The sequence below is a fragment of the Schistocerca nitens genome, chromosome 2 (assembly GCF_023898315.1).
Source record: "Schistocerca nitens isolate TAMUIC-IGC-003100 chromosome 2, iqSchNite1.1, whole genome shotgun sequence".
In the NCBI taxonomy this organism is placed as follows: domain Eukaryota; kingdom Metazoa; phylum Arthropoda; class Insecta; order Orthoptera; family Acrididae; genus Schistocerca; species Schistocerca nitens.
In genome coordinates, this window is record NC_064615.1 from 288801181 (window position 1) to 288829166 (window position 27986).

Below are 27986 nucleotides of genomic sequence, written 5' to 3' on the forward strand. Positions count from 1 at the left end.
TCAAAGTACCTCTACATTAATGAAATCAAGTCTGAATGTTGTCACAGAAATATGTTAACTATTTTACAGAAACACAGTAGAATATTGCTGGTATCGAGAGGTTGAGGTGAGGTGCCGTATTGGTTACGTAATTCAAGTACCATTACAACCTGCACTGTGTGTGACAATGTGGGCGAGACCAACAAATGCGATGTCATTATAGTAAATATAATTCTCGTTATGGCGCAGAGTTAACGCACATCGGGTCTCGATGTATTGTTCGTATGTAATTCTTTGGTGAGGTCGTGAGTGAAAAGTGACGAGTGGTATCGCCAGGCTCGATACGTCTGAGCCAAGTAAGAGCATCCGAGCTACAATAGGAGGAGACGTAGTAGGGAGCTGTGAGTCGGGAACGGGTCGGCCTGCTCCTGCAGCGGCCGAGGTGGCTGTAACAGCGGGCAGCGCGGCCGCGACGTGCGCCGCCTGGCGATGCGGCCCCGCCCGGTGGTCCGCTCCGCACAATGGCGAATAAATAAGGCCGCGCCGGGGGCGGGCTTTTTGCGAGCGCGCGGCCGCGCCCGGCGACCAGCGTTTTTGCGGGCCGCGGAGACAAATTGGCGGAGCACCTCTCGTTCATCCGCAGCGCCATGTTTATGGATGCTCGCAGCCGCAGCGGCGGGAGAGCCAAAAACGCCCGCCGCTGCGGCGATGAAGACCTCCGAGCATTCCCGGTACTAATTAGCCGGCCCGCTGCGAATTAAGTCATTGGAACGCGAGCTAAAACTCGACCGCAATTCAGCTGCCGCTGTCGAGAGCACGCGGAAAAGAAATTGCCAAATTAGTTCTCGTCTAAGCAATGTCGTAAAAGAAAATTTAGCACTAATGTTCAGTGGCTGCTTTTGAACGTCCTGAGCTTCGACAGTGATCAAGGAGCTGATTGCCGTTTGACAGTTCTAATTGCAAGAAATGATCACAATGTCCAGTGGTCACGGGAAGGGTTATTCCACTCGAGCAAGTGCGTTCTGTGACGCCCGAATGTTGCGACAAGATGTGGCTTAAGGCTTGAATGTAGGCACCTGAGCAGTCTGTTACAGGCAACTGAGTACTGAACGCAGCGGCACGTCACCAGTTGACCGAACTGGGGTGATAATCGGTGCAGCACGCATGGGTCATAGCATAACGTAGATCATATGTGTTAGAGATCAACAGTGTTTGCGGTGGACTTTCAATACTGCAGAGACAGTGTTTACGTAGGCATTAAATGCAGCATGGGCTGACCATAAGTCTTTGACAAACAGACGTCACGTCACTAGATGATCGACTGTCTGCTGTGGCTTAGACGTCACCGATTCGAATGTTCGGCGTCGGGAACCCATTTCTACCAGCACTGTAAAGGTACAAACACGCTTAAATAATTATAAGAGGTGGAGCCCCTCCACGCTCACACGCTCGGATTCAGCACCACACTCCTCTTTTACAATCATTTTCGTAAAATTTCACAACCAAAATAATAAAAGGAATAAAAAGCACTGCACAAATGTACTTATCTTTTCAGTGGGTCTTCACTCGTGTGGTCAGTCCACTTTACCGTTTCGTTTCGTCTCCCTTGACTTCCATGAATAGCAAGTCTTTCACCATGTGGTTATTAAACACAAGGAAAACGTCTTATCTTTTTTCTTTATGCTCCTGCAAAACATATATTTCGTCAGTCCGTGTACATAGAAATGTCTTAATCCGGGCACAGAGTCCCCATTTATCATGGTCCCTCTGTACTACGCTGCAAAAATTATCTACATAAAGACACCGTTACGGTGTGGCTAATGGGTGTAAAATACTTCATAGGGGTCGTCATGATGTCTCCTTCTTGATGTTGCTGAGTATCTGTTGTCAATGTGGCTTTTCGTTATCTGGGCGATGATTCCTTTGCTGCTCTAGATAAAAAAGCTGCGGGTTTTTATCGCCAGACTGGCGAAATCATGAAACAGGATACCTCAATTTTGTTAAAAAAACATATTTTTTGTCAGAACTTAACGACTACCCTCGACCGCGGCCAAAACACAAAGTGGCCGAAAACCCGTTGCTAACGAAAGATCCTTGACTCATAGCGACAAAGAGCTTACAATTTCTTTATCGATTATTGATCGCAACATCCTCCCTAAAATCATATTAAGCAAATGCTTTTCAATACAATTTTAATTAGTGTATAATATAACAAAATGAGGCCAATATTCACTTCCATTACAGTAGCCATGACGAAAATATTCTAACTGGTGTGCCACATATGTGAGATAGGCGAAATATAATCAGACTTTAAGAACTATGTAATAACTCCGATTCTAAACAAGGCTAAAGTTGCGAAAATTACCGAACCACATTTTAATAAGCCATGGCTGCAAAACGCTGACGCGAATTATTTACAGGGGAGTGAAACGCCTGATAGAAGCCAGCTTCGGGGAACACCAGACATGTAGGAACATGGGAGTCAATACTGCTCCGGGACCGATGACCGTAGCAGTCTGGTCCCTTTAACCCCCACAAACCAACCAATACTGCTCCTACGACTTATCATAAAAGGAAGATGGAAGAAAACAAAAATTTAGATTTTCGGGGTTTAAAGGTATAGGAAATCTATTGACAACTTTCATTAAAATACGCTCTCTAAAATTAGCGGCCGGCCGTGGTGGTCTCGCGGTTAAGGCGCTCAGTCCGGAACCGCGCGACTGCTACGGTCGCAGGTTCGAATCCTGCCTCGGGCATGGATGTGTGTGATGTCCTTAGGTTAGTTAGGTTTAAGTAATTCTAAGTTCTAGGGGACTGATGACCACAGATGTTAAGTCCCATAGTGCTCAGAGCCATTTGAACCATCTAAAATTAGCAGGGATAAAACACAAGGAGGGAAAGTTTATCTACAAATTTTACAGTAACTAGCCTAAGGCATGGAAGAAAGGCAGTAGTTGAAAAGGAAATAAGACAGGACTCTACCCCAAGCCTCAAGTTATTCAGTCTGTACTCTGAGTCAGTAGTACACTAAAGAAGAAGAGTATAATGCTGAGACTCCCAAGAGAAGAAATATTTCTTTTCTTCTTTAGGGCGAGTAGCATAATATATGACAGATAATGGCATGATTATTAGAAAGATGCACGACAGGAGCTGCTTATAATGACTTATGTTTATTCACGACAGACTGTTCCGGCATTCATCAACATTGCCAAGTACCTACGAATACAATTTTGGTGGGAACGTGTACATGTGAATGTCATATATATTAAAGTGACTATATTGTCATATCATCTAGAATGATGTGACATCAATGATATATTGTAAACTATTCGTTTTTTGGAGTTATGTAGTCTTATTGCTGATTATGTCCGATGTCGTCAGTGTGGCGAGCATACAAGCCTCATAAGTGTGTAAGAGCGTCGTACTCATGATTTATTCATATGTAGGTGTACCAAAGATTTTGTGTGGCATTCAATTCGACAAGGAATATAGTTTGAGAATGTGCTGGCGTAAGCTGTTGCCAGTATGCCAATCGGCAAAAATGAAAGGCGAAGATCGATTAGAAGGCGCTGGATCATGTGCGCCTATCATGAGAGAGGCCAGAGACACACTCACAAGCAACATGCCGCCAACGCCCTCTAGACGGCATGTATTTAGGCCACCGACGCTGACCAGAGGGCCTCACAAACTCACTCAATCATCCACTTTGGCTACTGTTGGTTTACTTGCAGAGGGGGTATAGTTCATCAAAGGCTACAACAGTACATAGAGACCAGATTAGTGACTACAGCGTTATTATTACTGATCAGCTTTTACCACGAACATGGACTCCTTTCAAGTTAAGTAAAAGTTCTAGTACATGTAGATAAAGAACTGTATTAATCCTTGAGGGTATTTTTGTTGTAAAAAGAGTATACTGGCCACCCATAACAACATCCTCCCCCATGCTTCCTTGCAGTACAAGACTCTACAAATAAATCTAAGCTGGCGTTGAATGATTAATAAAACTTACACATTATTGGTGTGTAAGGTATCCTATGTGGCTGTGTGTACATGAATGTCTTGTGAGTAAGCTTACCACTCTAGATTGGTATTCTTTTTGGAGTGTGTGGAGAGTTTATAAAGTATAGGGATCCTTTAGGCAGCTTGGTGTCACTGTCGAAATTGATGAGTCCGCTTTTGGCAAAAACAAGTACTGAATGGGGGAACGTGCAGTGGAATTACGGGTTTGGGGGGCTGTAATTTCAGACCCAGAGTGTGATGATGTAGTTCTTAAAGTGGTTCCTGATCGAACAAAGAAAGTGTTGGTTAAATTAATTGAGGGTCATTTGGCCTGAAGGTTCTGTAGTTATTTTAGATGGATTTTCTTCGTATAGGGATTTGGGGAACAGAGGCTTTTAACATCTTGTGGTGAATCATAACATTGAATTCAGAAGTTCAACTGTAGGATTTGTATCAATAGCGTAGAGGGTTATCAGGGAGCCATAAAATCTGTAACAGGAATGGCAAACGACGCATGTCGATACTACAGAACCACTTAGGTGAATGTTCTTGGAGACATAGTGTACCCAATACACATTGCCTATTTAAGTGTTTTCTTAAACGTGTTGGGCAAACGTATCCACCAAAATTTGTTAGCTAATTTCATTTTGGGATGGGGGATGGGGGTTAAATGACTATTAAGGGAAAGTGGAGGTTTGTTTGGCTAGTTAAGGTACTGATTTGGAGTTTTTGGGGTTTGTGCACCATTCTTCATTTTCTTATGCTAGTTAATGTATTGTCTGTTGTTATCTTTTTTGTTTTTGTTCATTTTGTTGATATGAACTTCTGGGTGTATATGTATGTACATATGTGTGTATGTGAGAATTATAGCAAAATGTTAGAAGTAGTCACAATCTAGCTAAAGTAGCCCATTACAAACAGTATTGTAAGGTGCTTAAAATATTATTAGGGAGGCAAAGAGTATGCGGTATACAAATAGAATAGCTAATTCACAGGATAAAATTAAGCCATATGGTCATTTGTAAAGGAAGTGTCTGGTCAGCAGCACAAGGCCGATGATATAAAGTTGGTTCGTAGTAAAAATATTTGTGTTACTGATAAGACAGATACATGTACAGTATTTAACAGTCATTGCTGGTGAATTAAATAAAAACATAGTTTCTGCAGTGGATCAAGTAACTCCCTTGGAAAATGCCTTTCCGAGATTGATATCTGAAATTCTCCTCTGTGATACTGACAAGGAGGACACTGAGTTAATAATTATATCCCTGAAGACTAAGGACTCTCATGGATATGTTGGAGTGCGTAGCAAAATATTAAGGTACTGTGCTGCACATGTTAGCCCTGTACTCGTATTAACCATATTTGTAATTTTTCCTTTAAGAGTGGTCAGTTTCCTGAACGACGGAAGTACTCAATAGTAAAGCTGCTTTATAAAAAGGGAGAAAGGGACAATGTAAACAATTTTAGACCTATTTCTATTTTTGGAAAGGCTTTGTATGTAAGGATAATTGATCATTTTATTTCAGATAATTTGCTATCAAATGTACAGTTCGGTTTTAGAAGTGGTTTATCAATTGAAAATACTATATTCTCTTTTCTCTTTGAGGTACTGGATGGATTAAACAAGAGGTTCCGAACGGTAGGCATATTTTTAGATTTAAGTAAGGCGTTTGATTGCGTTGGTTAAAAAATATTGCTACAGAAGTTGAACCATTATGGAATACGGAGAGTAAATCACAACTGGTCCACCTAGTACTACAGGTAATTGTAAAAAATTTCTGTTTGCTGATGACACTAGCTTGGTTGTAAATGGTGTTACGTCTAACATTGGCTGTGTTTCGAATAGTGCAGTTCATGACATATGTTCATAACTTCAAGAAAACAAACTAATGCTAAATCACAGTAAGCCTCAGCTTTTATAGTGTCTAACACACAATTCAACAAAACCCGACGTTTTAATTTCACAGAATGGGCATACAATTAGTGTAAGTGAACAGTTCAAATTTCTAGGTGTTCAGATACATGGTAAACTGTTGTGGAAAGCCCACATTCAGGATCTTGTTCAAAGACACTTTGCTACCAGTTTTACTATTCGAACGGTATTCGGAGTAAGTGATAATGTGACACGAAAATTAGTCTACTCTGCTTATTTTCATTCGCTTGTAACGTATAGTATTATATGTTGGGGTAACTCTTCCCATTATAAAGTGATATTTTTGGCTCAGAAACAGGCGGTTTGGGCAACCTTTTATCGACCCCTGTTCACTGGAATATCTCTCTCTACCTATATTTGTATAAATTACTGCTGAGATTTCTTACTTATTGTGGTAGCTTATTGAAAATGGATGCAACAGTATACTGCACAACTTTCTGCACAATAGTGAAAGAAGTCCTATCCTAATGCAGATTGGATTTCTGCCTAGTATTAGCTGAGTGAAAGCTGCTAATTCTTGGAAATAAGCTGATACTGTTAATAAGAAACGACAGTAAAGAATATATATATAGTTAAGAAGAAACGACAGTAAAGAATATACTAGTCAGAAATCCAATCTGCATTTGGATCGCACTTCCTTCACTCTTGTGCAGAAAGGCGTGCAGTATACTGTTGCATCCATTTTCAATAAGCTACCACAAGCAGTAAAAAATCTTAGCAGTATTCTACGCGCTTCAGATCCAAACTGCAGAGTTTCCTCATGGGTTATTCCTTCTATTCCGTCGAGGAATTCCTTGAAAAATTAAGCTGATTCCTGTGTTATATTATTGATTGTATGTACATAAACTTATGGCTTGCCTTTTTTGGGATCATAAACATTTTATTTTATCTGTTATTACTTCTATCTTGTAATTTCCTGAGCTGACACGTTCCATGACCTTGGAGATTTGCTCCTCAATTTGGTCCTCTATGGAACGAGACCGGCAAAATAAATAAAAAAATAAAAATGTGTTTTTGTGATATTGTGTTTCTTGTGTATTTGTATGTGGGTATGTGATTTTTGTTGACGTCTCTCAAGGCCAGCTTTGGTTGTTCCGAAGGAGTTTGTGTATTATATGTTTATTATCTTATTTTTAAGTTCTATTGAATTTGTCTTTTTTCATGTATTTCTTTGTCGTATCATATTGTTCTCCGTTATGTTTGGGTTCGTCAACTGCAGTACGGGACACAAATTTTATAGCTGTCGCTTTTTTTCGCTTTTTTTCGGCTTCTCTAGCACTAGTATTATTAAGATATTTTTCCGTCGACACCAGTACTATCGATGTCGAAAAGACCGACATACGAATAATTGGTGTCCCCTACTTCTGTTGCCCTATATACGCCAACAGAAGAATAGGGTACTAGTGCTAGCGAAGACGAAAGCATCCTGTACCTTAGTTGAACTACGAAGATGGTATCCTGTTCTTCAGTTGACCTATATTTCGCCTTCGCTAGCAGTTGTATCCTATTCTTCAGTTGATCTATATAGGTCAACTGAAGTACGGGATACAAATGTGTGTGTCGGTATATTTCGCCTTCGGTAGTACTACTGCCCTGTTCTTCAATTGACTTACGTAGGTCAGCTGTAGTATGGGGTCGACCGGAGTGGCTGATCGGTTCTAGGCGCTACAGTCTGGAGCCACGCGACCACTACGATCGCAGGTTCGAATCCTGCCGCAGGCATGGGTGTGTGTGATGTCCTTAGGTTAGTTAGGTTTAAGTAGTTCTAAGTTCTAGGGGACTGATGACCTCAGGAGTTAAGTCCCATAGTGCTCAGAGCCATTTGAACCATTTGTAGTATCGGATACAAATTTTACGTATGTCGCTTTTTTCAGCCTTCGCTGTCATTAGTGTCCTGTTCTTCAGTTGACTTATGTAACTCAACTGAAGAACAGGATACTACCTTCGTAGTTCAACTGAGGTACATGACACCAATGTAACGTATGTTGGTTTTTTCGCTTTCGCTTACAATAGTTACCTAGGTCAACTAAAGTACGTGATACAAGTTTTACGTGTGTCGGCCTTTTCGCCTTCGCTAGTACTAGTACCAACGGAAGAACAGGCAGCGAAAGAGGAAAAGCAACAATTGTAAAATTTGTAACCCGTACTTCAGTTGACCTACATGTCAACTGAATAAAAGGATACTAGTGCTAGCAAAGGCGAAAAAATCGACATACGTTAAATATGTATCTCGTACTGCAGTTAACCTATAAAGATCGACTGAAGTTCGGGATGCAACTCTTACATGTCAACTGAGGTAGTGAATGCTGACGTTACTTCTGTCCCATTTTGTCCTTTCTTTTTGGCACTAGTATCCCATTCTTCAGTTAAGCCATGTAGGCCAACCGAAGAATAGGATACTAGGACTCAAAGAAGTGATATACCATTATGTTCGAAATATGGATGTACGTGATATATGTCTACATCTGTTTCTTTTCTTTCCTGCATTCCTTTGCTGTTAAATTTGTGGAATACTTCATTCTGGTAACTTCTGACGTCACTGGTCAAAGCCAACGGATTGTATCCCATTCTTCACTAATCCTCATTTTCGTACTCTAACAGTTCAATGAAGTATCTGAGGTATTACTTGCATCTAAATTCCGTATGCTCTTTTAATATTTCAAGTGGATATTTTCCTGTGTGTGTGTGTGTGTGTATAGATTTTCGATTTTTCAAGAATGTTCATTGCAAAATTTTGGTATTCTGTGCAGAGTTTGGAGCGTATTTTCGATTGTATGAGCAGTGTGGTTTTGATTTTTAAAACGTAGAAAGAAGATCGACTGATTACTCTCGCTGTCTCTAGTGTGTTCCTTACATCTGGCATTAAAATTTCTCCCTGTTTGGCCGGTGTAAAAGCTATTACAGCTGCCACATATGATTTTATATATGTCTGGGTTATCATATTGGGATGCTCTAGAGGCGATAGAACATAATTTTATCGAAAGGTTATTATTAGTTCTAAAGGCGAGTTGAATATATGTGGCTTTAAAAAGTGCAATAATTTTGTCGGAGGCTCTCGCAAGGTAGACTGTTGGTACGTGTCTTATTTTTTGTTTGTGTGATGTTTCTTGATTTAGGTACATCTAGCATTGTACTGTGTGCTGCTTTGGCGTTTTACACTTCTGGTATAATTTTGTGATTATGTTGTGGTGAAAGTCATTTGTATAGGTTCTATAACGAAGTGTGTTAAGTTCTTTCTGAATGGTAGGTTATTTAATTTATTAGTCATTGAATAGAAAAATGCTATAGATCCGATACAATATTGTATGCGACAATGGATGACAGGAATTGGAATTTGTAATGTTGTTGGAAATGGTATTCTTTCTATAGGTATCAAATGTGTGGTTATTATTTTTGCCACTTGTGAAGTCTAGATAGCTAATGGTTTTTTTCTTTCACAGTTTCCGTAATGAAATTAATTTTATGTTGTACTTGGTTGAGTTTTTGGTGGTTATTTTCGATATCTGCGTGTCTGCCACCTGCATCTCTCTTGTCAAAATCGATTTCAAGATTGAGGCTAAGAAATCATTTTTCAAAGGATTTGTTCTGGATACTGGCTTATATGGAATTGGAAGGTGTGTGTTCAACAGTATAGTGAAGAACAGAATTTAATCTTTTGAAATGTAGTGATACAGAAGTGTACTGAAGTTACATGGTCTGATCGGGTAACTAATGGTGAAGTATCGAATCGATTCAGGAAGAAATGGTTCTTAAGGTCAGTTGTAGAAAAAGCAGTGATTGGTTGATGGAACACACTCTAGAGCATCAAGGCATAAATAGTTAATTGTGTAATGGAGGAAAGGTCAAGAGTAAAAACTGTAAAGGGGCTAATGCGTGAATAGAGTAGGCAGCTTCAGATAGATGTAGGGTACACTAGATATTCAGGGAGAGACTGGCACTGGATATACGGTCGTGGTTAACTACGTCAAAGAGACTTCTGACTAGTGACGATAACAACAATAAGGACAGCAAAATCGCCAATTCAGGCGCTCCACAGAATATTTACATTCTTCTTGTTGTTGTCTGATATGCCTGGGCTAGCAGGCCAGAGCGGGTTGCGTTGTGGAAAGGGGCCAGAATAAGTTTGCTGTCAGTTGCACTGAAGATACAAACTTCATTTGTCCACACACATAATATTAGAAGAAGAATGCAAAACACTCAAAGTTTTAATCGACCTCCTTTGATTAACTTTAGATCGGCTGAAGGCCACACTCAAAATCCAAGATGCAAGGTCTAAGCAAGAAACTGAAAATACAAGGTTCTTCTGGAGGTTTCACCCAAAATATTGTCTAAATCTTTAATCAAACAAGCTGAAATCCTTAGCAGTTTAATTTAAATGGAACTTGGCTGGAGGCCGCATATTAAGCAATAAGAAGAGTTTCAATCCAAAGGCAGAAGGCCGTATCTTAAAATATTGAATGCAAAATTCGGCTGATGGCCCGATACCAAAGCATAACAATCTTATGCCTAAAGGGCAAGACAAGAACATGAATTTAAGAGATATTAAAACTCGGCTGAAGGCCACACACCAAAAAATTTGATGTAAAATTCAGCTGAAAGCCCAATATAAGGAATAACTATCTTATGCCTAAAGGGCAAGACAGGAACAGTAATTCAGAATATATTAAAACTCGGCTGAACGCCACACGTCAGCGAAATAACTACATCTGAAACAGGGAAGTTGCTATGTAACAGACACGGAACAGAGCTCAGAAGTTTCCAAGGGTCGGCCTGGAAATGTAACACTGACGCCCGTTTAGGCGAGACAGGCAGCCTGACCAACAATCTCTTAATGGGAAGGCAACCCAACTGACAGACAGCCGACGAACCATCCAACTACCTGATTTCGGTCACCAGACCCAAAACACTACAACCAAATGCCAGCGAGGCGAAGAGACCAGTAACACTCGTCTTCAAATATTGGTGTGCTAATAAGCCAAGGCACAATAACCACTGACATACATGAATAGCGCAACGGCTGTGAAACTACACGCTGCGGCGGACAGCATGAACACGGTAAGGAAACACTCACTCGCTGCTCTGTCGCAACCGACCAACTGGCTACTGCAGTACGCAGACGGCATTACAGCATTTAAAGCATTGCTCAGTGGAACTGACACAGGGTACACTGCCGCAAAAAACTCGAACACTCTTAAAACAAATCACTGATGAACAACTAGAACAAATCACAGGCGGACACACACACAATACCGAAAGACGGTCGGTGACAAAACATATGTCGTCTGACCAGACGACCGACCAACAATCAGCCAAGGTCGTTGCCACTCAAACCATGTGTGTCAGCAACGGTCGGGCGAGTCTTGACTATCGGGGCACATTGGCTCGGACCCAATCATGCAGAGGTAACTCTTGCCGATTAGCCATGACGTCTCCGCACAAGAAGGAACCGAGCAACGTCCAGCAAGATGACCCAGTGGCGAGGCCCAGAAACGGTCAAAAGACCAAACACACGTCGCCCAAAGAGGCGACAAATTGAACGACCGGCCAATGGTCGATCCCACTGCCATCTCCGTCCGTCGGACAGTTCATCCTGCATCGTGAGCGGTCGGCAAGTACTGGCTGTCTGCGACTCCCTAGCGATCCGTCCCCAACTGCTGCTACGTCCCGACGGCACTTCTGCCGCATTCCAACTCAACGACTGCCAGGTCCGATCTCCCCTCACGACACACGACGACCGGGAAGTAATAGCCATCCAGCAAAGATAATACGGCGGGGCTAATATCGATACGCGCTGCTGCTGCCACTCACGGGGAGGCAAGACAGCAATTCAGTGACACCAGTAATTGAAATTAAAATGACGAGGCGACCGTACGGTAAAAAAAAAACAAGATATTAAACAATAGATGGCAGGAGCATGAGCCACGGACGGCTCGTTGTCTTCAGTCAGAAGACGGTTTTGAGGCCACTCTAGCTTACCCTGTGGAACACTCTTGATCGCCAAGTGAGTACTACAACCTACATCCATTTGAACCTATTTATTGTGTTCATCCCCATCTCTTCTTCTACAATTTATACCCCACACATATCCTTGCATCACCAAACTGGCAATTCCTTGGGGCCTCAGGATGTGTCCTACTAACTGATCCCTTCTGTTAGTTGTCTCATAAATTTCTTTTTTTTCCATAAACCTATTCAGTACCTTTTTATAAGTTGCTCAGTCTACCCATCTAGTCTGTAGCATTCTTCTGGAGTGCCACACTTCATGTGCATCTATTGCCTAAACAGTTTATCGTCCACGTTTCACACTAAGACTTACTCAAATACACTGAGGAGCCAGAGAAACTGGTACAACTACCTAATATCAGCTTCCGCGAGCACGCAGAAGTCCCGCAACACGATGTGGTATGGACTCGACTAATTTCTGCAGTAGTGCTGGAGGGAACTGATACCATGAATCCAGCAGGGCTGTCTACACATCCGTAAGAGCACAAGAAATTGGAGATCTCTTTTGAACAGCACGTTGCAAGGCATCCCAGATATGCTCAATAATGTTGAAGTCTGGGGAGTGTGGTGGCCAGTGGAGGTGTTCAACCTCAGAAGAGTGTTCCTGGCGCCACTATGTAGGAATTCTGGACGTGTAGAATACGGATTCTCCTGCTGAAATTGCCCAAGTCGTTCGGAATGCACAATGGACATGAATGGATACAGGTGATCAGACACGATGCTTACGTACGTGTCACCTGTCAGAGTCGTATCTAGGCGTATCAGGGTTCCAACATCACACCATCTGCACACGCCCCACACAATAACAGAGCCTCCACCAGCTTGAACAGTCTCCTGCTAACATGCAGGGTCCATGGATTCATGAGTTTGTCTCCATAACCGTAAACGTCCATCCGCTTGATACAATTTGAGACGAGACTCGTGCGACCAGGCATCATATTTGCAGTCATCAGCAGTCCATTGTCCATTGTCGGTGTTGACGGGCCCAGGCGAGGCGTCGGACACTTGTTGATGGCCCAGCAATGAAAGCTGCAGCAGTTCGCGGAAGGGTTGCACTTCTGTTAGGCTGAACAATTCTCTTCAGTCGTCGTTGGTCTCGCTGTTACAGGATCTTTTCCGGCCGTAGCGATGTCGGAGATTTGATGTGCTAATGGATTCCTGACATTCACCGTACACTCTTGAAATGGCCGTACGTGATAATCCCGACTTCATCGCTACCTCGGAGATGCTGTGTCCCATCACTCGTGCGCCGACTATAACACAACGTTCAAACTCGCTTGAATCTTGATAGACGCGGGATTAGCGGAGCGGTCTAGAGCGCTGCAGTCATGGACTGTGCGGCTGATCCCGGCGGAGGTTAGAGTCCTCCCTCGGGCATGGGTGTGTGTGTTTGTCCTTAGGATAATTTAGGTTAAGTAGTGTGTAAGCTTAGGGACTAATGACCTTAGCAGTTGAGACCCATAAGATTTCACACACGTTTGAACATTTTTTTAAAATCTTGATAACGTGCCATTATAGCAGCAGTAACCGATATAACAACTGCACTAGACACTTGTCTTACATAGGCGTTGCCGACTGCAGCGCCGTATTCTGCCTGTTTACAAATCTCCGTATTTGAATACGCATGCCTATACCAGTTTCTTTGGCGCTTAAGTTTAACAGATATTAATGTTTTCTGGCCGGCCGGAGTGGCCGTGCGGTTCTAGGCGCTACAGTCTGGAGCCGAGCGACCGCTACGGTCGCAGGTTCGAATCCTGCCTCGGATGTCCTTAGGTTAGTTCGGTTTAATTAGTTCTAAGTTCTAGGCGACTGATGACCTCAGAAGTGAAGTCGCATAGTGCTCAGAGCCATTTGAACCATTTGAACCAATAAGTTTTCCATTTTGTCTGAAATATGTGCACCAGAAGGCCCGACCCGAAGTGCTTGATGTGGACGCTTAGCTCTGTTGTAGACAGCCACAGTTTGCGCGAGTAGGCTGACCGCGGATGGCCGGTCCGAGCGAGGCAATAGGCGTGCCACACACAGCAGACAACAGGCAGCCCACTTATCTTTCGCCGAGCAACGAGATCAGTTATTGCGTCCGTGACAGCCGCAGTCAGCAAATGGGCGACCGGCGCGGCGGCCGATCGCGACTCTGCGAGGAGCTGCGAGCCGACCGCAATAGTTGCAAGTACAAAACAGCGGTAGCGCGCTGGCTGCACGGCACACCGCAGCCGTCTGTGATTCTGCGGTTTCCCGGCGGCTTCTGACGGGGCGCGGCACACACGGTACGCGGCTGGCTGTCACCGGCCGACATCTGTGATCGACACGCGCCGCCCTCGCAGTCGCAGAACGCAATCTGCATTCGGCCGCTGCAACCTGGGTATCGTACGTATCGACATCCCGCCGGCGGCGTAGCGTTTATTCCTTTGCCGCGCGAGTGATGGCGGCTGCCGCGAAAAGCCGTCTATTGGGTACGCAGATACAGAGTGGCGGAAACTGGTTCGCTCGTCAGAACACGAAGCGGGGCGCGAAATTACAATATGTGATCAAAAGCATCCGGACACCCGGCTGAAAATCACTTAAAAGTTCGTGGCGCCCTCCATCGGTAATGATGGAATTCAATGTGGTGTTGGCCCACCCTTAGCCTTGATAACAGCTTCCACTATAGCAGGCATACATTCAGTCAGGTGCTAGGGGAATAGCAGCCCATTCATCACGGAGTGCTGTACTGGGGAGAGGTATCGATGTCGATCGGCGAGACCTGGCACGAAGTTGGTTCAAAAATTGCTTTGAGCACTACGGGACTTAACTTCTGAGGTCATCAGTCCCCTAGAACTTAGAACTACTTAAACCTAACTAACCTAAGAACATCACACACATCCACACCCGAGGCAGGATTCGAGCCTGCGACCGTGGCGGTCGCGCGGTTCCAGACTGAAGCGCCTAGAACCGCTCGGCCACTCCGGCCGGCCACGAAGTTGGCATTCCAAAACATCCCAAAGGTGTTCTATAGGAATCAGGTCAGGACTCCGTGCAGACCAGTCCATTACAGGGATGTTATTCTCGTGTAACGACTCCGCCACAGGCCGTGCATTATGAACAGGTGCTCGATCGAGTTGAAAGATGCAGTCGCCATCCCCAAAGTGCTCTTCAACAGTGGAAAGCAAGAAGGTGCTTAAAACATCAATGTATGCCTGTGCTGTGATAGTGCCACGCAAAACAACAAGGGGTCCAAGCCCCCTCCATGAAAAACACGACCACACCATAACACCACCGCCTCCGAATTTTACTGTCATCTTGCCATCGGTTCGCCACATTGTGTACCGTTATTCGTCCCTTCACACAACGTTTTTCCACTGTTCAGTCGTCCAATGTTTACGCTCTTTACACCAAGCGAGGCGTCATTTGGCACTTACCGGCGTGATGTGTGGCTTATGAGCAGCCGCTGGACTATGAAATCCAAGTTTTCTCACCTTACACCTAACTGTCATAGTACTTGCAGTGAATCCTGATGCAGTTTGGAATTCCTGTTTGATGATCTGGATAGATGTCTGCCTATTACACATCATGACCCTCTTCAACTGTCGGCGGTGTCTGTCAGTCAACAGACGAGATCGGACTGTAAGCTTTAGTGCTGTACGTGTCCCTTCACACTTCCACTTCACTATCGCATCAGAAACAGTGGACCTAGGGTTGTTGAGTGTGGAAATCTCGCGTACAGACGTATGACAGAAGTGACACCTAATCACCTGACCACGATCGAAGTCTGTGAGTTCCGTGGAGCGTCCCATTCTGCTCTGTCACGATGTCTAATGACTACTGAGGTCGCTGATATGGAGTACCTGGCAGTAGGTGGGAGCACAATGCATGTAACATGAAAAACGTATGATTTTTGGGGGTGTCCGTATACTGTTGATCACATAGTGTAAAAGGTTCAGTTGGGTTGTAAAAGGTAGCGTACAGTTTGAATAACTTGAGGGATAGACTACAATCCTGTCTTACTCCCTTCGTAACAACTGCCTGTGTTCCGTGCCCTTCTATCCACGTAAGTTCCCTTTGAGTTCTATGGAACTTGTGGATAAACTTTCGCTCAATGTATTTCACCGCTGTTGTCTTTAAGTACTTCGAAGAGTGTATTTTAGTCAATACTGTCGAAATATTTCTCTAAATCTACAAACGATATAAACGTAGATTTGCCTTTCTTCTCAGTTAAGTCGTGGGGTGAGTACTGCTTTGCGTGTTCCCACATTTCTGATCTTCCTTGAAGTGGGCTTCTACTGATCTTGCTACTCTTCTCCAAATAATTCGCATCAGTGTTTTGCAACCGTCACGTATTAAACACTTGTCAGCACCCCGTCCTATTAAATGGAACTTATTACATTGTTCTTGCAGCCATGAGGTATGTCTCCCACGTCGTAAACCTTGCACGCCGGGGAGAATAGTTTTGTCATGTTATGTGCTTCCGAGGACCTCAATAACTGTGAGAGATATCGCAACGCAAGGTGCAAGACTTTGTTCTTTAAATACTACTAGCTCTGTCTCACACCCATTTCCACTTCATCTTATTTTTCCCGACAACTCTCTTCTTGCTTCTTTAATCTGTATAACCATTCTATATATTTCTTCCTCATTTCACTGTTCGTTTCTTTGCTTAGTGATGCCTTACCATTGGAACAGCCGATGCTCAGAGTGCTGCAACGCTTATCTACATTATTTTTATTTTTTTATGAGGGGCAGTCAAATGAAAACGAGACAGATGCAGAAAAGTAAGTAAACTGCTTATAATTTCAAAAGTAATCTCCATAACTGTTAATGCATGTATTCCATTGCGAGAGAAGACGGTCAGTGCCTTCATGGAAAAATGTTTACGGTTGTATCCAGGCGTGCACCTCTTTGTCTGAAGCAAATCAACGCCCTCGTAAGATTTTCTTCAGGTTTCCAAATATATATGGAAATCGCATTCGGAGAGTTTGGGACTTTTTGAAGGATGTGTAAGTGCTTCCCATCAAAACTTCTGCAGTGTAGTGGGAACAACCTTGGCAACACGTGCGTGGATGTTATTCTGCAACAGAATGATGCATTCCGCCAACACTCCTTTGTGTATGGATTTGATGGCACGCTTCAATCTCTTCGAAGTGCACCGCTGGGTGTTAATTGGGGCGCCATGATCCAGAAAGACAAGAAAAAGGTCATAATGACTTTCATGGAGATGATGTGCCTGTTGTTTCGACTGCTCTCTATATGGTATCGTCTAAAAAGTCAGCAGGTTGTAGTCTCGGTGTTGCGTTCTCGCTTTCCGAGCACGGGGTACTGGGTTCGATTCCCGGCGGGGTCGGGAATTTTCACCTGCCTCGAGATGACTGGGTGTTTGTGTTGTCCTCATCATTTCATCATCATTCATGAAAGTGGCGAGTTTGGACTGAGAAGAGGTTGGGAATTTGTACGGGCGCTGATAACCGCGCAGTTGATCGCCCCACAAACCAACCATCATAACCATCGTCTGAAGATCCCGGTGCCACACCACAGCCGACAACATGCATTGATACCACCGACATTAGCGACGTCTCTCTGAAACCCGCAACAACGAATGCGAGACGCTTAAGAAGACGCGGACTCTCTCTGTCTGCACCACAGCATCCTCACACGGAGGTCAAAATAGGGCTGAGCATGGAAGTGCTCTGCCTCAGTTCGTGACCTCAGCTGAAGCAGTTAACACCAACGAGTAGGACCATTGTTAGTGAAGCCACAGATCAAATTGTACTGTTGTGATTTTTGAAAGTTGTACTTCAAGAGAGTAGTTTGAGACTGCAAGCATCAAGAGATGCTTTAACAGTCAATTTCAGCTGCAAATATTCAAGCACTACAGAGGCAAGTTAAGTATCCTCTTTATTCATTCATGTAGTAGAATTAACTAATATTTCACATATTGTAGTTCCAGTGACGAGTCTCCCAGAGCAAGCAAAGAACCCACAGTTGTGGCCGAACGACTGTAGTTTCGCCTGGTGCTAATACCTAGAACTTTCTCTGGGAGCCCCTTACAGGTCTTACATACGGTCCCGATCTCTCCACATGCGATTTCCGTATTTTGAAGAACTGAAGAAAGGCATTGGTGGCCATCGATTGGCTTGGAGCGAAGAGATTCTCGCAGGGTACAGTCATGATTACATAGGCAACCATAAACATTTTTCCGTGAAGGCTTGATCGTCTTTGTCTCACACTGGAGTTAACGTATTAACAATTATGGCGATTAGTTTCGAAATAATAAACAGCTTACTTACTTTTTCCTATCTTTCCGTTTTTCATTTGACTGTTCTTCATAATTTCCTTTTAACCTCCTCTTCCTTTCCTATACTCATGCACACTCCTACAGCCTTACAGTTCTCCACTAATCAAGTCTGCTTCGTCACAGTGCACTTCCGACCCGTATTCCACACATTTTTTCTCTGTTTTAGGGGGAATCACATAATGACTGCTGCCTTCTGCCGCCGGGAAACGGAGTGTCTGTAGGCATGTAAACACGGCGATAAGGCAGCCGCCGCGGCAGGTAGACGAAACGAGATGGGATCTGCCGATGGAGAGATAAGCGGGGACAGCGTCCCCTCTGCCATCGAGCTGTCTCACGTCGGTCTGTAGAGTTTGGGGGACCGACAGACCGTCCATCCACCCCAACATTCTATTAGTTTCTGTAAAATGGCATCACTGCCAGCACTAGTCGCATGTTACCTTCGTTCATTAGCGCTGCGAAATTTACGTTTTGTAAACGAGGAATTTGGAAAGGGAATTAACGTTTAGGGGGAAGAAATAAAAATAAAAAAAAGGTTTTCTAATGACGCTGTAATTCGGTTGGAGATGGCAAATGGCAACGAAATTCGGTTAAACGGAGTGTGTAATTATCTGAATAGAGTTTACAAGACGATCATCAACAAAAATGTAACAAGGTTGACGACGTATAGTCGAATTAAACGAGACGATTCTGAGGAAATTGGGTTTTGTATGAACAGACCTTATAAGACTACCATCAACAAAAATGGAACAACAGTGATGATGCATAACTGCATAGTCGTATTAAATGAGACGATTCTCAGGAAATTGGTTTAGAAAATTAAACACTAATAGTAGCATACACTTTTTGTTGTTTTCAGCAATAGAATAAGTCACGAGGGTGGAAGATGAAAGGATATAAAATGGAGACGCAATAGCAAGAAAAAGTTTCTGTAAAATAGAAACTCTTTAACATCGAACATAAGTTTAAATGCCAGGAAGTCTTCTCCGAAAGTATATGTCTGGGTGGAATTTCATCGACGGTAAACGTTGCAGACAAGAAGGAGCATAGGCGTTTGAAAATGGTATTTGAAGTGAGTGCTGAAATAACAGTAGTAGATCGAGTAACCAATGAGATGGTACTGAATCTAACCGAGGAGAAAAGAAGTTTATGTCAAAAATCTTGTCTAAAAGAAGGGACATATTATTAATATTAGGTAATATTAAATAGGAAATGCATGAAAAGTGGGTAAGTAAAAATTGTAGAGGGAATGAAGGCTTGATTAGCTAAAGGGGTTCAAGTGGATGTCAGGTGCAGCAGTCGTGGAGGAGGGCAGGAAGGAAGATCAGGAATTCACGTCCCGTCGGTGGCAGCGGCATCACAAATGGAGCACAGGCTGGGATGTTAGGAGAATAGGGAAGGAAATCGGCTGTGCACTTGCGGAGCAACCACCCTACCATTTGACTTACGCAATTAAGAGAAGTCAAGGAAAACCTAAATCTTTATGGCCGGGCGAGGATTCCAAATGTCGTCTTCCGGACGCGAGTCCATTGCCTTAGAACTGCGCCAGCTGATGCTGTCGGTACGCTGGTATACCGGTATGGCGTGCGTCTCCAGCGTGCTACAGCCTCCAGAGGCTGCGTCTGTGGCCTGCTCCTGGGAATCTCCCTGCACAAAGTTCTCCATCTAAACATATACTCCGCATGCCACATAACGGTGTGCGGCGGAGCGTACTTTTGGTTCCGTTCTGACCTCCACGAATTGTACGCTCTAAGAGCCCCTGTCGTCTGAGACGTATGTGTGTAACACCGAAAATTCAGATAAAACACTTATTGCACTACCCAAAATTTTCGCCGTTTAATATCTGTTGGTAACTTGCACTGTACTTTTGATTCTGAATCTATAAGCTTTATTACAGGAACTACATTTAATACGTAATCGATGTACTAGTGCATGAAAATATTGTAAATCGCTGGGTAATAGCCAAGGGAACTTCATTGGAATGTATCGATAGCAACGACAAAATAGCAGTAGCTGTGCCGTTGTGCAACTTTGTGTATGGAGACTCTCTGCCGCTTTGTGAGCAAAGAGGAGGCAGATCAGATGGAGTCATGAAGGAGTGCGGAAGTGTTTGTCGGGCGCTCCCGCAGACGCGGGGTGCAGCTATGATCGCGCCACTGTAGACGTGCGTCGCTTGTTAACCCGCGACTATTGAGAGCACGTTAGGAGTGGATAGGCGGAGGAAACAGCAGTTCCAACTACTGCCTGCCCCATTATTATCCGTGGCTCTAAAGACGACTCGGGGTTCTCATCGAACAGCCGCAGCATCAACAACAGCAGATCAGCATTGTCGTCGGCTACATTCTTCGTCGTCCGCACAAATTCAACATCGTAAGAGAGTTAAGTAAAAAATTATGAACTCACATTGGCATTGCCCAGCAACATTTCTTTCACAAAGTATGAATAACTTGAACGATAACTTGCAATAGTTCAAACTTGTAGGGCACCTGTGTTTTCATTATCCTCAGACATTATTACCAAACAGGGTTCCTTTTCCTTTCCATGCAATCATCGAGTGTCGTAATAACATTAAAATTGATTAAATATTTACTGCCAGTTTTGTGTATTTGCTAATGACCAGTTTCAGTCTAAATTTTCTGCCTCAGTAACTATTCATTCTTGTATTGCACGACAGAGGCTACTTAAAGTAATGTAAAATTTCACTGGGAAAACGAATAACTAGAGATACAGCACAAATTACGATGCGCAATTTGATTTATTCTGTATTTATCTTAGCGAGTGACTTCTGCTGGATTGGTATGTATTTTATTGTTGTTCTTTTAAAAATAAAATCAATTGATCATTTGCTTAAAGTAAATTCAGTTCAGTATTTCAATAATGAAAAGTAAATTGCTTACCCTTTTCTAAATTTTTGTATTATGTTACACTGAGATTATTGAAAGTGTCTTTTTTTACATAACAGAGTTTGTTAACCCTCTCATTCATTTAACTATTAACTCCATTTAATTTTACTTTCAAAATTTAGTATTTCAGAATAAGAAACTGCAAACTGTGCTTTCTGATTCATTTATGCTCTCGTCAACTGTTGTGCTGTGGAAAAGCGTGACAACCGTCTGTTGCCACGCCAGTGATTATTTCCTTAAATTTCTTTGCCATTACCTTTCTCAAGATACTGGAGATTCATTGCTCAAGTGGGCTGGCGACCGTTTAATTATCTCTTCTTTTTAATTGATTAGTGTTTTCTTTTTGTTATCAGTGATTTTTGTAGTAAATATTACGTGGTACCCTTTTGCCCCATTGTGCGGTTCGTGAGCGACTGAACTACAGTATATTCCAGCCATTTCAAAATCATCATCAGTATTTAGCTTAAATTTGGAATAGCTCTTTCTTCAGAAGAGTCTGTTGTGCGTTTTCCCCCAATTAACCGGTGATATTTTCCTTCGGTAACGATTGCCTTACTCACTGTCAAATTTCGTTGGGCATACGCTATCGCTGACAGTTATATCGCCGTCCAGTAGGCCGGTTAGGAAGGGGGAGGTTACATGTGCAAGGAAGTAATGTATTGGTTGACTCTTCCACGAAAGTAAGCTCTCAGAATTTTAGCAGTAGAGGACGCCTGATGCACGACGCATCTCTTGTAGCTTCTGCCACTGGGGTTGGAAGACCTTCTCCGAGACGCTTTAGCAATGACTAAACGATTGTTTGACGAAACGCGCTGTTGTTATTTGGATCTTTTCTGTTTCCGTTGTCATTTCTACCTTATGAGACTTGCAGACTTTTGGACGATAATCAAGGATTGTCTATTAAGACGACCAGAGTATTATTTTACTGAAGAATAGTTCAAAAGTGATGTGTAACATCTGATGGGTAGCTCAGTTTCAGTTTATAGTGATTATGTGGTTGCAAGACGCATACGACAGGTGTGTGCCGAGAGTACTGAGAAACCTTGCCACCAGAGACAGCTGTCGTGGGCAACGACGTGCTCACGACACAGATCGCCGTCCTCTGTAGAGAACTGTTGAGCGGCAGTACCTAACATCCCGAACCTCCTCCCTGCTCTGGGGCACAAAAGAGTCCACCCCACACGTGTACCCCTGCCAGCCGCAACACGAAGCTTGGAAAAATATCGTCTCGACTGTTGACAGCCGGCCGCTGTGGCCGAGGGGTTCTAGGCGCTTCAGACCGGAACCACGCTGCTGCTACGGTCGCAGTCCTGCCTCGGGCATGGATGTGTGTGATGTCCTTAGGTTAGTCAGGTTTAAGTAGTTCTAAGTCTAGGGGACTGATGAACTCAGATGTTAAGTCCCATAGTGCTCAGAGCCATTTGAATTTTGAAACGTCCCCTTTGAACAATTATACAAGACTGTGCTTTAACTGACACACAATATTTTGTTAGCGCAACGCAATCTGACTTTCAATAATCCCTACAAAAGAATGGGCCCTGACTAACATTAAACTATACCTTTCACAAATCACTTACCTCACAAAAATCTTCGCTACTCAAGCTACTGCAATACAGCAAGTGCCACTACTGCCAGCTACATAAAAGATTCAAACTATGGAAGGCACTAACTACTGATAGGGATAGTTAGCAAATGAAAGATATTAATAGAGAACAAACAATGTATTTACCTTAATATCATCATATAAATATATAGCAGTTCATGACAAATTTCAAAACTCCGCCATCTCTCTCCCCACATCCACCACTGCTGGCGGCTCACCTCCAACTGCGCAACGCTACGCGCTGTTCACATCCAGCTGCCGCTGCCCAACACTACAATGGCAGACAACAATGCAAACCAGCCACAGACTGCACACAGCACAGCCAGTGATTCTCACACAGACCGCTACGTAACGTTGCCAATAAGAAAACATAAACAGCCTACTTACATAGCCCCCATACTCCCCACAAAAAATTTTACAAATTGTTTTGGGCACTGGCCAATACAGATTTGAAAAAAATTTTCATAATTATAATTACAATAACAAAGAAATCAAATGCACACACTTATTGATACAATGTTGGTCAAAAGCTAAAATTTTCTCACAGTCCATAAAGACAGTCCTGATCATTCATCATAATAGTAATTACAGTTTTTTTTTTCAAAGTCTGAGTAGTAAAAGAGGATGCACATGGAAGTAGTGGATTTCCATGCCATCTTGAAGAAGTAGTGTTGTCCTTCCAACAGGAAGACAGTGCTGACTCTTGACATGCTGACAGGTAATGGGCCACAACAGAGCAAACCCACAGCGGAGTCAATCGAAGTTTTGAAGAATATCGTTTGGTAGGTCATCACAGAGCAGACCCACTGCAGTCCTGGTAGAGATTACGGTATTGGTGGGCCACCAGAGGCGCAGACCCACTGCAGTCCTTGCAGAAATAATGGTACTGGTGAGTCAGCAAAGACGCAGACCCACTGTAGTCCTTGTAGAGATAATGGTACTGGTGAGTCATCAAAGATGCAGACCCACTGTAGTCCTTGTAGAGATGGCTAGCAGCCATCCGTTGCGACTGTGCAGGTGCACAATCACCATCGAAGATTCTTGCGGAGAATATAGCAAGTCCATAAACCACCACTTGTGCACTCACTAAGTTTTTTTTTAATTGTCCTTAGAACCAGCAATGCTGTTATCCAGTCCCTTGCTGAATTATTAACACACGTGCAAACACTAACAGTCCCTACTTCTCACATATTGTCCATATACTATGACCAATAGAAACGTGTGCAGTGAAATGTAACTTACAAGTTAATAATATTATGAACTGGTGTCAATTACAATTTTATAACATGAGAATACAATTACAAAGATACAGAAAACATCATTAAAAACATAGCAATGCAGAAAACATTTGCAGTAATAAAGGCTTTACAAAAGAATAAAATATACCTATACATCAGTGTTACAGGAATTATGACTTAAGTTCATACATAAAAGATCAGAATAACTTTTGAAACATCAACTTCACAACTAAGCATTAAAACAGAACGGAATAAATAATGTCTAAACATCTTTACAAAGAAAATAACACATCATCAGAAAAATTCTACAACATAGCTCCTATTAGCTTAACACATTAAGACAGGAAAAACACAACTACCCAAGGGTACACAAACACATAGTGGGATAACACAAGGAAAGGACAGGGTTTGTTTTACTGCAGTATTTTGAAAACAAAACTTTCTTTACTTCTCGGAGATCTCCCTTCGTTCTTCATTATTTCCAAAAAGTCCTATCTATACCTGCTTTCTGTACTTTTTTTGTATAACTTCTCAATGCATTTCTTCCAATTCATCGCAACGCAGTCTCTTATATAGTCTACCCCCTCTTAAGCTAACTTAAATCTACTGAGCTCAGATGCTAAACTAAGGAACGAGGCAATGCAGCAGCACAAAACAATTAACACAAACAGCAATGATAAAAAATACAAAAGGCAAAGCAAGCAGCATAAATTACAACTAATATAAGGCAATGAGCAGCAAACAAGAAAAATAAATCAGTAGTAAAACTGGCTTAAAAGAATAATACAAAGTGAAATTTAGTAGCACTATGCATGGCAAACAATAGCAGCAAATGCTATAAGTAATACCTAAGCATGTCAAAGATCAAGCAGAAAAAAATATTACACTAAAGACAACAACGCAGACAAGGGAAATGTCTATTCACATCTTAATGTCTATGTAATTAAAGTGGTGCACCACAACAACTTATTGTAAAAAAAAATATTACCATGTACTTGAAAAGAAAATTATGTGTGCAGTTACTGTTACTAGTCCCTTCTTATTGTTCTTTCCTTTCCAAGTGCTCCTTTTTTTAAGAATGTGGATTACAAAATTATTATTTAATAGATCTGTTGACAGAAAGTGTTCACATTAGCAAATGCATTTTATTTTATAAAAGCAATGCTGCAACACAGCTGGAAACTAGATATCAAATGAAATAAGCAACTATAAAAAGCAAAGCATAAAAATATCATTCAATAGTCATGTGACATTTCATAAGTTAGTAGAAATTCTCTCAACTCTCGTAGAAAGACGCTTGTCATAATCAGGCATTTCAGTAAATATCATAAATTAAGAGCTCCACAGTGTAATCATACGTTTTCAAGTTCGACCGTGTCGTTTTTGCGATGCTTTCTACAAAGGAATGTCAGAAGCGAGGTTAATGGCCTCTTTTTTTCTCCACCTAATGGCTTTTTCTCCGGGCGGCTGTCGCCCAGCTGGGTGCCCACGACGCATTACGTGCAGGTGGTCACTTAACTTTCTTACCGAAATATTTACGACACCAGTTTCCGCTACAGTGACAGTCTCATATAAAAAATTTCACAGGTCAAGAATTTGCGTTACAAATGTGTAGAAACAAAATCCTGTAAATATAACAGCGTCCAAAAAATTTTCGCCAGCATTGTGATACATTCACGCAGATACACACATTTCATAACTCTTAAAGTACAATTCTTGGTTTCCAACAACCTTTTTCTCAAACCAGAGTCCCTTAACCACTACTCATTATTCCTTACCTTATTCGTCGACACTTCTTCAATATTTCATCATAAGGGACGTAGCATAATCAAATAACTCATATAGCATCAGCTTATTGATCATAAACATACCTCAGAAGCATAATACACATCGTCGTCGTAAAAATAACATCATAACACCTCAGTCAAGTCTCAAAAACGTCGTAGCTTTCTGCAATAATGTCAAAACCTAAAAAAAATTCTCTGCTCATTTCAATAGTGTCATCTACCTCAAACGTACTTTAAAAATCATGATCCCACACCAAATACATCATTCAAAGCTCTCATAGCATCACAATGGTTCCGAAAAATTATGAACAGTTCACAAAGTACAGACAAAATACAATTTCATAAGTGTGAAGTTACCCAACTGTGTAATTGCGTAAGCATGAGTCTCTGATGTAGTAAAAAAAATGTTTGTCTCTCTCAGTTAAATGATCAGATAGCCATGTAATTTATGTGTTAGAGAAATATGGTACCGAAGTGTAAAGTTGTATAAGCAAATACCATATTAGCTAGGGCTCCTTGTGCTTGCCAAACACATGGTACACAAAGTAGGCGTGTACCCCCATGAGGATTAATGTAATTATACCCTCAGGTGTTACAGATTACAGCAATGGAATGAAATGTATCACGGAAAACCCTTGTATCATTGCACTTCAAATATCTTAAAAAAATAAATGTTTTAAGTACAAAATTAATCACTCAAATACGTGTACTGTAGCGCTAAACTGTGCGTCTTGTTGTAAGATAATCTCTGTGGAAGTGTCGTAGTTATCGTCCTCCGAAAGTTCTGCAGAAGTCAATGTACTTACCTCATGATACACAAAAGTGAAATGCTTTGCATATAGATATCTTAGTTATTACGCTTATTGTTGTGATGAAGAAAGTACTGTACTGTAACGTATTGTTGTGCTACGGAAAACCCTGTCTCATTGTAGCTATACTACAAAAGTTACTACTAAAACCTGTTTTACTTTCCAGAAGAATTCAGAAAAACTGTGCAGATATAAAACAGATACACCGCAAAAGCAACATTATAAATTGTCACTCATTAGTAGCGTCGTGATAAAACCGTGTAGTTGTCTCATAAACTAACCACTGTGTCGTCTGGTATCTCACAGAAAGTACTTTAAATCCAGAATGTACTTTTAAGTAAACCAAAATGTTGCATTAAAATCTCATTAGCAGTACCAGTATGTGTCCTAAGTATGTAAGCCTAATAGTCGTTACGTAATCGTGCAACTAACAAGCAAGAATGTACAAATACAACACTGTGTCGTCTGTTCACTATAACAATGCATTCGTAATTTCTATTTAAATAAGTTCTCTTAGTTCTAGACTGGATATTTAACTTCAAACTTTGTTGCATGTTAACAGTTTCTTAAGTCTGACAAAGCATACTAGAAATGTAAAGTGAAAAGTTATATGGCAAAGACAAAGTTAAAAAGCAGATTATTTTTCAATAAACGGTTTTACATGTGATATGTGGTGTAAACCTTTACTCTTCCTAGTACGCAGAGTTTCAACTTCAACGCAATTATCATTTGGTATACGTCGGATTCTGTAAGGTCCATTGTAAACTAGAAAGAATTTGTGACTCAAGTGTTTCTTCTTATGTGACAATGAATGAGCTTTAATGAGAACTTTCTGACCAATACGTAATTTCTTTGCATTTGCTTTACCGTGTAGTTTTCTCCTTTTGTCTGCTGCAGATTTTATATTTTTAATAGCCAAATCGATTATGTCTTTGTGTCGAAGTTTACGTGTATTCTGGAAAGGTACAAGCTCTCTGATTCTGTTCGGTGGTTTTTCATTCTTCAGTACAAGAGTAGGTGGTAAAGCAGTGGAGTCATGAGGCATTTCATTCAGCACGTTTTGAAATAAGTGTAAATATCTGTCCCAATGCTGATGCTTTCTGTGACAATAAAGTCTGCAAAGCTTATTGATTTCTTTCATAATCCATTCAGATGGGTTACAATGTGGTGAGTACAATGAAATAAAAACAGGTTTGATTTAATGATTGCGAAGCATGCGTGACCAAACAGCAGATCTGAATTGCGGTCCGTTATCTGAAATGACTTTACTAACGTGTCCAACTTCACGTAAGAAATTTTTAACAAAGGCGTTGGATACAGACCGTCCAGTGGCTTTACGTAACGGTGTGAAAGAAACAAATTTGGAAGTAAGTTCAACAGCGACTAGAACGTACGAAAATCCATTCGATGTTCTGACAAGGGGTCCCAATAGATCAACTGCAGCAAATTCTTTTAATTTAG